Source organism: Schistocerca cancellata, chromosome 8 (genome assembly GCF_023864275.1).
Source record: "Schistocerca cancellata isolate TAMUIC-IGC-003103 chromosome 8, iqSchCanc2.1, whole genome shotgun sequence".
In the NCBI taxonomy this organism is placed as follows: Eukaryota; Metazoa; Arthropoda; class Insecta; order Orthoptera; family Acrididae; genus Schistocerca; species Schistocerca cancellata.
In genome coordinates, this window is record NC_064633.1 from 96,919,713 (window position 1) to 96,932,760 (window position 13,048).

Consider the following 13,048-nt stretch of genomic DNA (forward strand, 5'->3'; position numbering starts at 1 on the left):
AATTCCGAAGACTGCAAGAGCTGACAAGTGCGAGAATTATTGCACAATCAGCTTGACAGGTCATGCATCCAAGTTGCTGACAAGAATAGTATATAGAAGAATTGAGAATAAAATTAAAGATTTGATAGATGATGATCAGTTTGGCTTTAGGAAAGGTAAAGGCACTAGGGAGGCAAATGTTATGTTTCGGGTGATAATTGAGGCACGACTAAAGGAAAACCAAGACACAATCATAGGATTTATCGACCTGGAGAAAGTGTTCGACATTGTAAAATGGTGCAATATGTTCGAAATTCCGAGAAACATAGGGTAAGATATAGGGAGAGATGGGTAATGTACAATACATTACTGGCCATTAAAATTGCTACACCACAAAGATGACGTGCTACAGACGCGAAATTTAACCGACAGGATGTTGTGATATGGAAATGATTAGCTTTTCAGAGCATTCACACAAGGTTGGCGTCGGTGGTGACACCTACAACTTGCTGACATGAGGAAAGTTTCCAACCGATTTCTCATACACAGACAACAGTTGACCGGCGTTGCCTGGTGAAACGTTGTTGTGATGCCTCGTGTAAGGAGGAGAAATGCGTACCATCACGTTTCCGACTTTGATAAAGGTCGGATTGTAGAGTATCTCGATTGCAGTTTATCGTATCGCGACATTACTGCTCACGTTGATCGAGATCCAATGACTGTTAGCAGAATATGGAATCGGTGGGTTCAGGAGGGTAATACGGAACGCCGTGCTGGATCCCAACGGCCTCGTATCACTAGCAGTCGAGATGGCAGGCATCTTATCCGCATGGCTGTAACGGATCGTGCAGCCACGTTTCGATCCCTGAGTCAACAGATGGGGACGTTTGCAAGACAACAACCATCTGCACGAACAGTTCGACGACGTTTGCAGCAGCATGGACTATCAGCTCGGAGACCATGGATGCGGTTACCCTTGACGTTGGATCACAGACAGGAGCGCCTGCGATAGTGTACTCAATGACGAACGTGGGTGCACGAATGGCAAAACGTCGTTTTTCGAATGAATGCGGGTTCTGTTTACAGCATCATGATGGTCGCACCTGTGTTTGGCGACATCGCGGTGAACGCACATTGGAAGCGCGTATTCGTCATCGCCATACTGGCGTATCACCCGGCGTGACGATATGGGGTGCCATTGGTTACACGTCTCGGTCACCTCTTGTTCGCATGGACGGCACTTTGAACAGTGGACGTTACATTTCAGATGTGTCACGACCCATGGCTCTACCCTTAATTCGATCCCTGCGAAATCCTACATTTCAGCAGGATAATGCACGACAGCATGTTGCAGGTCCTGTACGGGCCTTTCTGGATACAGAAAATATTCGACTGCTGCCCTGGGCAGCACATTCTACAGATCTCTCATCAACTGAAAACGTCTGGTCAATGGTGGCGGAGAACTGTCTCGTCACAATACGCCAGTCACTAGTCTTGACGAACTGCAGTATCGTGTTGAAGTTGCATGGGCAGCTGTACCTGTACACGCCATCAAAGCTCTGTTTGACTCAATGCCGAGACATATCAAGGCCGTTTTTACTGCCAGAGGTGGTTGTTCTGGGTACTGACTTCTCAGGATGTATGTACCCAAATTGCGTGAAAATGTAATCACATGTTAGTTCTAGTATAATATATTTGTCCAATGAATACCCGTTTATCATCTGCATTTCTTCTTGGTGTAACAATTTTAATGGCCAGTAGTGTATGTACAAGAGCCAAAAGGGAATAATAAGAGTGGAGGATTGCTCGGATTAAAAAGGGTGTATGACAAGAATGTAGTATTTCTCCCCTGTTGTTCAATCCGTACATCAAAGAGGCACTAATTGGAATGGTTACAGCACTAGTCAAAGACTCCACAGCTTAGCAGGGTCTCTGACGGCAGAGGAGCCGAGCACGAATATTCCATACAAGTTGATTTCTTTTCCGTTTTGCTGATTAGGCTTACAGTGACGAATGGATTTGGTGTGGACGAGAAAGAAATCACACACACAATATATCTCTTATTTTTATTCAAGTTCATGTTGTAGTCGGCATAGCAGTTTATTTCCGGACCACAGCACACATCTGCGCCCGGTGGAGCCTAGGCGCTGTCGACCCTGGTGAAGTAGGGCAGGACGCTGAGCGGAGCAGAGTAGTTGGCGAGCCAGGCGGGGCCGTCTACGGTGGGGTGTTCGGGGTCCGCCTCGTCCCTCCAGCTGCCCGCGGGGAGGTAGATATCGCGGCTCGTGGCGCCCTCCTCCAGTACCGGCGCCACCAGCAGGTCTTCTCCGAGCAGGAACTCTGTGTACAAAATACGGAGAGAGGTGTTATACAACTTACACAGTCGCGTGCCGTTAACCTCAGCCGAAACGAAACCAGATTCTTGCGAGACTGCAGGATTAAGTGGCCGCAGCTCCTGTTAAACTTGACCTTCTATGAAAGAAAACATAAAGGCTTTTATTTTCACTTTTATAGACTACCTGTTCCTAACCAACTGATGTAGGCATTCAACGCCATAGTAAATTGCGTTACACAAACAGTGATTTTTTGAGCCTGAAATGATGTCACATAGCTACGCTGCAAAATTTATTTCTCTTTCTCTTTTTTCGCTTTCATTGTAACCACATTTTTACCTAGTAAGTCCATATCATTAGAAATGTTTCAGATTAGCAGTATTTACTGACAAGAACCTTGTTTATCGGCATTTTATTCTATACGTTAAAAAAATGTTCAAATGTGTGTGAAATCTTATGGGACTTAACTGCTAAGGTCATCAGTCCCAAAGCTCACACACTACTTAACCTAAATTATCCTAAGGACGAACACACACACCCATGCCCGAGGGAGGACTCGAACCTTCGCCGAGACCAGCCGCACAGTCCATGACTGCTGCGCCTCATACCGCTCGGCTAATCCCGCTCGGCTTTTATTCTATAAAATTCGTTTGTAAAAACCATAGGTATTATGAAACATGAAATCCTTCGTCTTCGGTATTAATAACCGCTTCAGCTGTATTTAGTCCTTTATTATTGGATCATTTCCGGTTTCGTGGAACTAAAAACCACATCTTCACGCGAATATTTTTATAACAATAAACCCAGAAGGAATAACAACCCTGAGATATACACTGGTACGATAAATGATCAAGATTTTAAAACTTTTTAAAAAACATTAAAACTTTTGCATCAAAATATCAAAATGTTAGTACTCAAATGACTGAAACATTAGAGCGCAAAAGCTAGGAACCTTTTTACCTAACATTCATTGTCCCTCAGAACGAAAGACCGCTAAAAGGTGGTACGTCATCGAATAAAACAACCTGATTCCAATACAGCGAATGGGTCCTAAACAAATGGTACCATACTGATCCATTGGTAAGGATAAAATAAATGAAAACTATTGGGACCTAATATTGGGCCAGAATGAAAAACCAAGAAGTGGTTGCCACAAAATGTAGGTATGTTCTGCCTGGACAAAGTCGTCAGGTAAATAGCTATTGGCGGAAAAACATAACCTAGAAACCACATTTACCGCTTCTCCGATCTATACGGAATCGCAACCAGCGGACGCGGCCGCGTGCTCTGTCATACTGAAGGCAAGAAAGTAAACAGCTTGCCTGTGGACGGCTTGCACATGCAATCGTTCTGAAGTACAACGAATGTTGCGTAAAAAGATTCTGGGCTTTTCCGCTCTAATGATTCAGTCATCTGAGTACTAACATTCTGATAATCTCATGTAAAAGTTTTAAATTAAAATTTTAATTATTTACCCTTCCAGTGAATATCTCTGGGTTGTTATTCCTTCTGGATTTATTGTTATGCAGAGAAACCTGAAGATGTGTCTTTAAGTGCCACGAAAGAGGTAGTGACCTAATAATAAAGGACTAAATACAGCCGAAGCGGTTATTAATACCCAAGATGACTACTCGTAGCTGTGGTTGCCCTACATACAAGGTTGTCTGCAGAAGCATAATCTTTGAACCCAATTTCTCTAAACTAGGATACAGGCTCACACTTCCACTCAGTGATTATCTTTAACATTAAGTAATGAATTAAAATCTTTGGTTAACTTCACTTGAAATAGATGATGGTTCAGATGGCTCTGAGCACTATGGGACTTAACATCGGAGGTAATCAGTTCCCTAGAACTTAGAACTACTTAAGCCTATCTAACATAAGGACATCACACACATCCATGCCCGAGGCAGGATTCGAACCTGCGACCGTAGCAGTCGCGCGATTCCGGACTGAATCGCTTAGAACCACTCTGCCACAGCAGCCGTCCCTTGAAATAGAAAACGAGTTTTAACATTACAGGCTCCTTGTAAAATAATTGTTAGACGTAATGGTCAATAGCAATATTACATGAATACGAAGAAATATGCTGTGTCGTTTATTTCCAGACGTTCAGCTGATCTTAAATCAAGACGCACTGTCGGTCGAATTTCTACAATCGTTTCATCAAGCCATTGATTCCGGACACCACTCGACAATGTGAACAATTCTTTGCTACACATGTTATAGTGTGATTTCAGTTTGCTCTTTCAGTGGCCAGCCTAACAATATCCTCGCTGATAATGTAAAGAGAGTAGACGAGTGTTTCGACAAAATACGTATGAATCAAATTGTAGATTTCCTGGCCCTAGGTCCGGTTCTCTATAACATTCAGGGTGTTTGAGGTGACAAGCACGTCAGATAGCTGTAACACAGCTACTGGATTCCGAGAGGGAAAGAAACTACTCTAAGAAAGCTGTGACAAAACGGATATCTAGTAACACTTCAAGACACTTGATGACGTGGGATAACGTTTTTGGTATATTATGTCGTGAAAGGCAATAGTGTCTTTAAAGAAAGTACATTGTGTCCGGTTGTCAGCAGAATCATAAAATTCTTAAGGTCTTACAGACACGCGCATTGATTATTTGCTGCAACTTCTCGCGTAGATAAAGAAATTTGTGGTCGTGATTGGGAGACCTACTAACTGTGAAGAGACTGAAAGCTGGCTCCAAATGCAAAGTAACTTGACCTACTACGTGTAAGTAGACAGAAAGAACATTTGCAGCTCCGTTAAACTGTTGGCACTCCATCACCAAAAAGGTTCAAATGGCTCTGAGCACTATGGGACTTAACATCTGAGGTCATCAGTCCCCTAGAACTTAGAACTACTTAAACCTAACCAACCTAAGGACATCACACACATCCATACCCGAGGCAGGATTCGAACCTGCGACTGTAGCGGTCCCGCGGTTCCAGACTGAAGCGCCTAGAACCGCTCGGCCACAACGGCCGGCTACTACATCACCATACAGTCGCAAGCGTTAAGTACACTGCCTGATAAAAAAAGTGAAACTCGCAGAGGGGAGTATGAAACGAAAAGAAACTTGCCAAGTTGAAAGGGTATGTGATTTAGGTAGAAGGGTATCCAAAGCTGTTTTATGCTCTCCTGGGGCACGCTGACTTACCACTGTTATAACTTGCGATCCGGAATAGTGACTCTGGCATACAGTTGACGCCCGAGCTGGCCCCATATATGTTCCATTGTGGACAGGTATGGATACTTTACGCGCCACAGGAGCCTCGGCAACACACAAGGTACTCATTGAGACACACTGCTTGTGTGAACGAGCATGTCATGATGAAAAATGGCACCACGAAACCGTCAACTGCGAAAGACATGAGAGCGAAGTATCTCCATGATGTATCACTGTACCGTCAGAGTTCCCTCAATCACTAGCAGCCGTGGCTTTTAAGTCATACTCGATGTCTTCCAACCCCACAACATGAGGCTTGGAGTAACACTACAGCACCTCTCTGAAACGTAGGAATGATGGCTCCTCTCCCGAGGTCGCCACCATACTCGCCGACGATGGTCATGCAGACAATTCTGCTCAAGTCAATGAGATTCCAGGCCGAAGACGTCTCCGGAGGCTCACCAGACAGTGGTCGCCCATCATACAGCTCGACAACCAGGAAAGGCAGGTGCAGATGTGGTGGGGTTACGATGTAGTTGGTGCACAGTACGGCCATCCAGCCTTTTGGTGGTCAAAACGTGTTCGACGAGAAACTTGAGAAAGAGTACCCTGTCCTGAAGTTACCATGAAGTCCAACGTTGGGACGCTGTCACATGTGAATGTCCATTGCACGATTCGGCCATCAGGCCAACCGTAGACCTACAATGAGGCGCCTTTGAAACGCTGTCAGGCGCCAGTAACGGTGTCACAGGAGTATGCTGTATGTCTGTGTCCATTAGCGGTTACTCAACAGCTGACGTTCTTCACTCCCTTATACATCCCACCAGAATTGGTAACACCACTAAACACGAACAACATAATGCCCTCTGACAGTCATTCTACTTGTCACAGAAAATCGTAATTCTAATCATTTACATACCCGCCGATCGTTTATACCTGTTCGACGTTACATTGACATCCGATTATTTCTTCTGTATGCTTCACTTTCTCTTCAGGCATTTTATCCAATTGCATGACGCCGGGGTAGAACAACATCGTAAAACTTGAAACTTCCTGGCAGATTAAAACTAGGTACCGGAAAGAGACTCGAACTCAGGATCTTTACCTTTCGCGCACAAATGAGCTACCCAAGCACAACTCACGACTCCTCCTCATAATTATACTTCCGCTAGTGCCTCGTCTCCTAGATTTCAAACTTCACATGAGTATCCTGTGAATCTTGTAGGATTAGCACTCCTGGAAGAAAGGATATTGCAGAAACATGGCTCATTCACAGTATGTGGGATGTTTCCAGAATGAGATTTTTATTCTGCAGCAGAGTTTGTGAGCTGAGATGAATCTTCCTGATAGATTAAAACTATGTGCTGGACCGAGACTCACAGTTTTACTTCTATGGAGCTTGGAAGGTAGGAGACGAAGTACTGGAGAAAGTTAAATTTTCATAACGAGTCGTGAGTCGTGCTTGGGTAGCTCAGGTGGTAGTGAACTTATCCGCGAAAATCAAATTCCGGAGTTCGATGCTCTGTCTGGCACACAGTTTTCATCTGACATGAAGTTACACCTTAGGTGACACTCCACTGCCGTATGAAAATTTTATTCTGGATAGTACTGCCTGTTGTGTGAACCGTAGCGGCTATATTGATATTATTTGGAATAATTGTACGGAAATTTTGTTCGTCTGTGAACGATGTAGCATTCAATATCCATTTAGACGTATTCATAAGAACTTCTCATCTGTCAGCCAGCATCAAAACAATAAGGAGACAGGTGACACGAAAGAGAGGACGTCGTTCCTCTGACGAAGCATTTACGAACTGAGTAGGTTGGGAGACAGATGAGAGGGGGTGGAGAAATGAGAGTCAAGAACTGTCCCCTTCCGTCATCAATGACCTACTGAATGCCGGTATGCATGCATACTTCATACATTCCAAAACGTCGTGCATAAAAACGAGATTTTCTGCTGCTCAGACCTTTGGTTGTACTGGTGATAAAAAGGTAGGATCAAGTGCTTTGGCCGCGCGGGGAAGCCGAGCGGTCGAGGGCGCCTTGTCACGGTCCGTGCGGCTCCCTCCAACGGAGGTACGAGTCTTCCCTCGTGCATGAGTGAGTGTGTGTGTGTCCGTAGCGTAAGTTAGTTCAAGTTAGATTAAGTAGTGTGTAGGCTTAGGGACCAATGACCTCAGCAGTTTGGTCCCATAAGACCTTACCACAAATTTCCAAGTGTTTTGGGTAGCCCCTGTTCTTGGAACCATTTAGAGGCCCAACAGAAGGATCGTCTTAGTGTCACTTCCCTACAGTACAGGGCCAAAATACAAATATTACACACTTCCTCCTGCTTAGACAAATGGAGCAATTGGTTGGTTCCTTTTTCATTTGATGTGGTCTACGGTGGGCTTGATGGGACTTGGAAGCTCCAATAGTTCTAGGCTTTTCCTCTGGAAACCCCGATAAAAGGGGTTTTTACTATATTTTCGCTGGTACCAGCAACCAAAACGCTGCCAGGGTTCCAAAACGGCTATGCACAGAAAATGCGCGAAATTTTTAGGATATATAAAATATAACCTTGAAATTTTCTTCATATCTTCATACATTTCCGAGATGCAGAGTTTTAAAGTTAACCTACTTATACACGTAAAATACGCACGTAAAACCCGGTGTAAAGCTAAAACGTCGTTTATAAGGTGACGTAGCACAGAGAAATGCTGTAAAGTGTCTACATTATGATCTGTGAAACCCATGTTGTAGTAATGAAGCACAATTTTTTGTACGTATAATTCTGTCTGAGGTGTAAAATTACTTTTGAATTACTTCAATTTCGCATCATCAAACTATCGAAATTTCGCGGACCAATAGATTTCTTTTCATATGAGTTGCATGTGCTGTTGCAGCATGGAAAAGAGGAGAACCAGCGGAAAAATGGAGGAGGAGGAGGAGATTAGTGTTTAACGTCCCGTCGACAACGAGGTCATTAGAGACGGAGCGCAAGCTCGGGTGAGGAAAGGATGCGGAAGGAAATCGGCAGTGCCCTTTCACAGGAACCATCCCGGCAGTTGCCTGAAGCGATTTAGGGAAATTACGGAAAACCTAAATCAGGATGGCTGGAGACAGGATTGAACCGTCGTCCTCCCGAATCGGAAAAATGGTTATATCGGAGCGAAATGCGAATATGTTCCTGTTAATTCAAAAGACTCTGACTGAAAAGTAGGATACCAGCTTCTTCATTCTAACTTCCGCAGCCCCTTTAAAAATTTTCCGAAAAATTTTGGCATTTGAACAAATTCGCGCTTTCTTGTGCTGAGAGAGGAGACAATGGCAGTGGTAAAGAGACGGAAGATGGATGTGTCAGAAAGAGCGAAGGAGACATTGGCAGTTCAGACAAAGCGAGGGCACAGTGGCAATGAAATATAGTTGACAGTAGTAGAAAAATGCTGGGCGAAGACGAAAAGAGACAGTGCCAGAGAAGGAGGAATAAAACGAAAGAGAAAGTGGAATTGGGTGAGAGCCAGTGATAATGAGAGACAGAGTATATGACAATGATAAGGAGGGAGAGAGAAAGATAGTGGTAGGGAGAAGAGACAGCAGCAGTAGGAAGGAAGGAATGACACCAGTAAGAAAGAGCAAGATGGTTGGTGAGAGGAGACTGTAGTAGTAGTACAGAACGAGGGGGGTGTGGCCGTGATACAGGAGGCAACAACATACACAAAGAGATAATAACAGTGAGTTAGGCTGAATGAGTGAGAGAGAGAAAGGGCAACTGAGAGTGAATGGATATGAGCGACTTACAGCGATGGACTATTAGGTGTGAGTGAGTTACAGTTAGGGGAGCTGGTGGGACTGAGTTGCATGTCAAAAAATGCGCTAATATCTACAGACGCCAAAATTTTTTGTAAAAATTGTAAAAGCGCTGAGGAAGGTAGAATGAGGCGGCTGGTACCCCCACTTTTCAGTTAAAGTCTCCGATAGCAGTATTTTTCCGCTGGTAACTACGGATTTACCTGTGAGAAAGAGGGATGTGTGATACACTAAATTAAGCCTGTACTGGCTGTAGGGAGGCAAGACACAACAACCTGCCAATTCATACCCTATCTACCAACTAGATAATCCAAATAGAAGCGGCCGGTATGTCTATTCTCATACGTGCTTCTGACATGCTAATTTCCACATACCATCCCCCCTCTTTGGACTGGCAAGTGAACTTAAACTTTTTACACTGAAAGAAAATTTTTCCTCACCTATGATTGACATGCATTATGAGAAGTTATACGTTAAGAGAATGAGTACAAGAACAGGTAGAGATACGGAGCGGAGCCAGAAGTAAAACTACGGATTAGTGTAAAAGATCTTCTTCAAACAGTAATCACAGAGGAGTGTCGTTAGGGAGCTCGGCGGCATACCTGAGTTGATAGCGAGGGCTGTCTCGTCTGTGGGGTCGAGCCACCAGAGGGGCAGGTTGACCGGCGTGCCGTCCTCCACCGCCTTCTGCATCAGCTCCAGGATTCGCGGCGCGTACTGCGTGTGCAGCTCGGTCAGGTTGCGGCAGATCTCCAGCGCCTGCAACACGGTCGCCGCACTCATGCTGGGCAAGTAAGGACTCAGGTGCAGCCGAAACAGCCACGTTCATCGTATTCATGAACAGGTTTTAGTCCTCTAGCCCTATGAAGAGCTTACAATAGGACACCAATGAAGAAAGGAGCATGAATCATTACCAATGACATGCTGTAAGATTGCACAATATTTATTACTCTGCAAACCGGTTTTCGGCTGTTACTCCATGTTAGCATACAAAGATAAATGCATGTGGCTGCGAAATTACTGTGGGACCGGCCGTTTTAAAATAGCGCAACTATAGACTTTCTCAGCTTGTTTCCAAAGATGACAGCTGTTAAAGTTAATTTATGATTGAAACTTCAGGGATTAATTGATTAAACGTACGATATAAAATATTTAGGTTCGGTTAGTGTAGGTTAGGTTAGACAAAGTACCTGACACATTGCTTAATGTGTCAGGTATTTTATTTTATCTTACCTAAATATTCTTACGTCACATTTTAATGACGTAATCCATCTGATTTTCGTCCTAAATTGACACTAGCAGTTGTCAGCTTTCAAACACAGCTGACATACCCTGCGGTGGCACTATTTTAAAGTATCTGATTCCACAAAAATTTCGCGACTCCACGTATTTATCTTTATAGTAGATGATGGCATACCAGCTGAAAACAAGTTTGTAAGATAGTAAATATTGTAGAATATACACCGGTGTCATGTGCCTTGTCATCCATAATGTACAAAATCGTGTACCAAGAACTGACGGAACAAACACTTGATACAGATTCCTCAAGAAATGTGGTCCATCAACAAAGGAAGTTGCTTACAGGACGTTCGCTTGACTAATACTTGAATATCGTTCGTTAGTAAAGGATACATACTCGTATCAGATATGACTGACAGAGGAACTAGAGAAGATACAAAGAAGAGCAGTGCGTTTCATTATGGGTTCATTTAGTAAGCACTGAAGCATCACAGAGGTTACCAACGAACTCTAGTAGCAGACGCTGCAACGGAGGCGTTCGCGTCATGGGTTGAGTTATTGTTAAGGTTCCGAGAGCGTACGCTCATGGAAGACGTAACAAATATATTTCCTCGTCCTACGTACACCTCACGAACAGATCACGAAGAGAAAATCAGAGAGATTCGAGCCAACAGGGTGGCTTACCAGCAATCGTTCTTGCCGCGAACTGTTCACGACTGAAATAAGAAAGAGCCGTAGTGGTACACCGCATAGTGGCTCGCGGAGTATACATGTAGGCGCATACACGGATTAATATAAAAACGAGAACTACACATTAACGTGGAATATTACATTACAAAAGAAGTAAACAATGTATTTCCATCAAAGAATAGAACCAAAAATGATGGCAACAAAAGCGTTTTCCTTTATTTTTTGACTGTTATTGTAACCTCCAACTCCTGTACTGCATTCTAAAAAGTATAATTCCAAGACTCGATTCCAAAGTATACTGTGTTCCCCTCTCCTTCCAATCTGTGTAGCTGGTAAGTCAATTTACAGGTTTCAGCGATAAGGAAGACGCCACCTCCATACCAAGCAAAACGCTATTGAGTAGAACTCATGCTTTATGATCACTTTAAATTTTACGATTTCTATGATGTAAATATTGAATCAGCTCTTGAAAGTTGTTTGTGACAGTCGCAACTCTCTTAACTGATTTTTCTTGTGGGTATTCTAAACTACAGACACTCTCCAAAGATGTTTTTGAACGGTACTGAAAGTATAATTGTCTTTGAGAAAAGTCAGTGGGGATATATGAGATGAAACTACTTAGCGAGCTGTAACGCCATCCAATTGTGGGATATTGCTGTTTAACTGGGCAAAGCGAGGTCTCGTCTTGCTTGGGGTTCCAGTCGACGTATTTCGTAGTGCAGAGGCGCTGCTATCATTGAGACTGTATTGAGTGGACCTGAAGTCACCATTTATTGACCATTCTCAGATCTCTGTTTGCCGAGATTCCAGCTTGCATTGCGCGGCTGGCGTATTAATATTTCCAGCTGTACAGTTAGTGACAGAATTCACGAGACCCCTCACCTTACCTTTATGCTCAACTGTACAGTATTACTGTCTCCTCCACAGCATAACAGGAAAGGAAACGAAGAGATATCAGCATATTGTCAAAAGCCTATTCGGGTATTGTCAGACTACTTTAGACAATGTGGGAGATTTTATTGGTGCTAACTAATTTCTCTCTTATGTCTATGTACTTTGCTCAACAAAATGGTTCAAATGGCTCTGAGCACTAGGGGACTCAACATCTTAGGTCATAAGTCCCCTAGAACTTAGAACTACTTAAACCTAACTAACCTAAGGACATCACACACACCCATGCCCGAGGCAGGATTCGAACCTGCGACCGTAGCAGTCCCGCGGTTCCGGACTGCAGCGCCAGAACCGCTAGACCACCGCGGCCGGCTTTGCTCAACAAACTAACGAAAAACCATATTTAGGACGCAACGTCTTCGATCGATGTCTGAACCAGCCTACGTCAGAGACATTCAGAACATCTACATCTACATCTACATACATACTCCGCAATCCACCATACGGTGCGTGGCGGAGGGTACCTCGTACCACAACTAGCGTCTTCTCTCCCTGGTCCACTCCCAAACAGAACGAGGGAAAAATGACTGCCTATATGCCTCCAATCATTATAGCCTTCCTTGCCACAACCTGAACAAGCGAGCGGCTTGGCATCATACACTGTGACAGACCTGCAGCTGGCAATAACCAAGTAATCAGGCACGTGTTTCTTCAGTTTAGTTTTTATCTGACGGACTGCACTGAGGACGTGGTACGTTTCGAACGTCTTCCACTTTTAAGCAACATGACTCATGACGTTGCTGTAGGGTTTAAAGGCGGCCACCACAACATCTGACGGTATCTCAAACAGGCGTTAGGAAACCCTTAACGTTCGGAGACCAAAACTAGTGTGATCAACCACGGTACTCCCTGCATGGCTGTCAGAGTAGCGGAACTTGAGTTCGGTAT

At 44.0% G+C, this 13,048-nt stretch overlaps 1 pseudogene; it reads right to left on the reverse strand.

The window, feature by feature from the left end:
- Positions 1 to 2,071: 2,071 nt before the first annotated feature.
- Positions 2,072 to 13,048, reverse strand: part of LOC126094506 (myogenesis-regulating glycosidase-like) — a 49,552-nt pseudogene continuing 38,575 nt past the window's right edge.